This window comes from Alnus glutinosa, chromosome 14, assembly GCF_958979055.1.
Source record: "Alnus glutinosa chromosome 14, dhAlnGlut1.1, whole genome shotgun sequence".
Classification (NCBI taxonomy): Eukaryota; Viridiplantae; Streptophyta; class Magnoliopsida; order Fagales; family Betulaceae; genus Alnus; species Alnus glutinosa.
The window spans coordinates 12,272,047-12,275,526 of NC_084899.1; the positions used below are offsets into that span (position 1 = coordinate 12,272,047).

Below are 3,480 nucleotides of genomic sequence, written 5' to 3' on the forward strand. Positions count from 1 at the left end.
GACATTTCTCCCAATTTAGCACTAGGTTCTTTTCTGTGCACCGTACTATGACCAATGTGAGGCAGTACAGACATTCCTCAAAAGATGAACAGTGGACGGAGAAGTCATCCATGAAGATTTCTAGAAATTGTTCTACCATATCTGAGAAGATGCTGACCATGCACCGCTGAAGAGTGGCGGGTGCATTGCATAACCCAAAGGGCATACGATGATAGGCGAACGTGCCAAAACGGCAGGTGAAAGTCTTCTTCTCCTAATCTTCAGGGTCCACAACCTGGTTGCATCTAGAATATCCATCCAAGAAACAGTAATAGGCATTCCCTGCCAAGCGTTCCACTATTTGATCTATGAAAGGAAGGGGAAAATGATCCTTCCTGGTGGCGGCATTCAATTTGCAGTAGTCGATAAACACTCTCTATCCTAATTGAACGCGAGCTGGTACTAACTCGCCATCTTTGTTCTCCACTACCGTCAATCCAGCCCGCTTCGGTACAACATGAATTGGGCTCACCCACTTGCTATTTGAGATTGGATAGATGATACCTACATCCAATAACTTGATCACTTCAGCCCTTACTAGTTCTTGCATAGCTGGGTTGAGCCTTCTTTGTGGCTCCCTCGATGGTTTGGCATCCTCCTCCAAGTGTATCTTGTGCATAACCACCAAAGGGCTAATTCCTTGGATATCTTCTATGGTCCAACCAATAGCCTCCTTGTGCTCTCTTAAAACATCCAGCAATTTCTCCTCTTAAGTATCAACTAAGTCTGAGGCTATAATCCCTGGCAAAGATTCGACTGGACCTAGGAACTTATACTTAAGACTGTCAGGTAATGGCTTAAGTAGCTCCTCTTATTGGGAGGCTCGGGAATTGCTACCTCCTCTTCCTTGCTACTCTCCAGAGGAGCAAACTCTAACATAGCATTTTCTTGCTCAAGTAGCTTATCTAAATCTAAATCTTCTCCGAATTGAGCAAAGCATGCCTCCAAGGGGTCCTCAATGCCTGTTTCATCAATAGTATCTTCGATGATCTCCTTAATCAAGCATGCACTTCCAATCTTAGTAGTCTCTAATGGTTGTTTGCTGATGTCGAAGATGTTCATCTCCATTGTCATGTTGCCAAAAGAGATCTTCATGGCCCCTGTCCTACATTCTGGACCGGCTCTGTATCTAGCACTATGAAATCCACGGGGAAATAGAATTTATCCACCTTAATCCAAACATCCTCGATGATTTCCCATGGTGCCTTCACTAACCGATCAGCCAATTGGAGCGTCATAGAGGTAGGCTTCAATTCTCCCAACCCCAATTGCAGGTAAACTGAATAAGGTAGGAGGTTAACACTTGCTCCAAGATCTAGTAAAGCCTTCTCTATGCGTCTAACTCCTATCATGCAAGAGATGGTCAGACATCCAAGGTCCTTATGCTTGACGGGCAGCTTGCATTGCAGGATCAAACTGACATGCTTGGTCAAACATACCTTCTTCGAGACATTAGTTTTCTTCTTCACAGTGATCAAGTCCTTCAAGAACTTGGCATAAGACGGCATCTGCTAGATGGCATCCAAAAATGGGATGTTGATCTGCACTTGCTTGAGTACCTCCAGAATGTCCTTGATCTTCCTTCATTTCTTGTGCACAAGTAATCTGTCAAGGTAGGGCGCCTTAGGTATAAACAACCTAGGAGGGGTCTCAACAGGGCTGTAGATGGCTCCGCATCTTTTTCCTTAGTGCTGCCACTTCCTTGCTCTTGTTGTGCAACAAGGTTCTCTTCAGGAAGAACCACTTGGTTGTCCACTTGTCTCCCTGACCTAAGTGAGACAATGGCTTGAACATGCTCTTGCCCCTGCACAGCATTGGATGAACTTCCCCCTTGAAACTGCAACCTTGGATTTGGCACGGGTTGGCTTGGAAGCTTTCCTTTTTCTCTCTCACCCAGGTGATTAATAATCTGCCCAATCTGAGTCTCCATCTTGGCAATAGCTTGGGTGTTCACCATGGTAGCATTCTTCACTTCATTAATGGATTGGCATGTAAGCTACATGAAGGCCTTGAAAGCGTTCTCTAACGCGGACTGTGAAGAAAAGGCTTGGGCTTGAGTAGGGGGTTGGTATACTGGTGCTGGCGGTGCTTGGCAACTATGATGATGAACAGGATGATGAATCTGGGGGGGTATTGATTATAGGCTTGATGAGAGGCTCCCCCTTGACTCATTGGTTGGTTCTGCTTCCAAAAAAAATTAGGATGGTTTCGCCACCCTGGATTGTAAGTATCAGAGAAGGGTCCATTAGATTTCTTCTGAAAGTCATTGAAAGCATTAACCTGTTCCATTGATGACTCGACAAAGGTTGGCAAAGAAGGGCAAGTCTGTGCTGAGTGAATGGGGCTAGCACAGATGGAACAGCAATCCACGTGTAATGGGTTCACAGTGTTGATGGATTTCCCAATGACGAGAGCATCGACCTTCTTAGTGAGGGCATCTAACTTCATCTTTAGCTCCATATCTTCCTTCACCTCGTAGATGCCTCCCTTCTTTTGGATGCGAGCAGATTTGTCCCAACAGCTCAAGAAATCCCACTGCTGGGAATTGTTGGACAAATGATCTAACGTCCGATAGGCTTCTTCTCCAGTCAAATTTAGAAATGCGCCTCCATTCATTGACTCAATCATGCTGCGGCTGGATTGAATCAATCCTTGGTAAAAAGAATTGCATGAGTCTCAATTTCTCGTATCCATGTGGAGGGCATTTGATCAACATATCTTTAAATCTTTCCCAACTTTCAGAAAATTTCTCATCTTCCTCCTGCGAAAAAGAACTTATTTCCTTTCTACATTCGTTCACCTTGGAAATTGGAAAAAATTTGTTGTAAAACTTGGTTAGAAAGTTATCCCAAGATGTGATAGACCCAGGCATATCTAAATCCAGCCATGCCTTGGCTCTATCGTGAAGAGAGAATGGAAAAAGTCTAAGATGCATAGACTCCTCAAAAAAGTTCTGAAATTTGAAAGTAGCACAGATATCTTTGAACTTTTTCACATGGCTGTAAGGATTTTCGAGGTCCAAGCCATAGAATGAGGGCAAAAGTTGGATGAGATGCGGCTTCAGATCGAAATGGGTGGCGAAACTATACATGACGCAGAGTTTGTCGCAACAGGTGCGAATAAATCCCTGAGTGATCTAGTGTAGTCCACATTTTCCGCTCTTGGCTGCTCAGGCTGCTCCACATTTACATTGGGATTTCCTGCCATGTTGTCTTCCATCTCAGAAGTTGTTCTCCGCTCAACAGATGTTTTGCACTTTTTCCTAAACACCCTATCTATATCGAGATCTAGGGGTAACAATTCTAAGTTCAAGGATCTCCGATCAAGCATACACAAAGTTTCAAACAAAATTTAACCACAAAACAAACAAAAAAAATAAAAAATAAACAAGATAGAGAAAAGAAATTACAAGTAGGGTAAACAAAATTCTCCAATGTGCAA

The 3,480-nt window shown here is 43.6% G+C and overlaps 1 non-coding gene across 1 annotated transcript; it reads left to right on the plus strand.

Annotated features, from left to right (window-relative positions):
* The first annotated feature begins 2,726 nt into the window (after positions 1-2,726).
* On the plus strand, positions 2,727-2,832 carry LOC133858186 (small nucleolar RNA R71). The gene has a single exon (XR_009898464.1). It is a non-coding gene; the product is annotated as a small nucleolar RNA R71 (small nucleolar RNA).
* Positions 2,833-3,480: the final 648 nt, after the last annotated feature.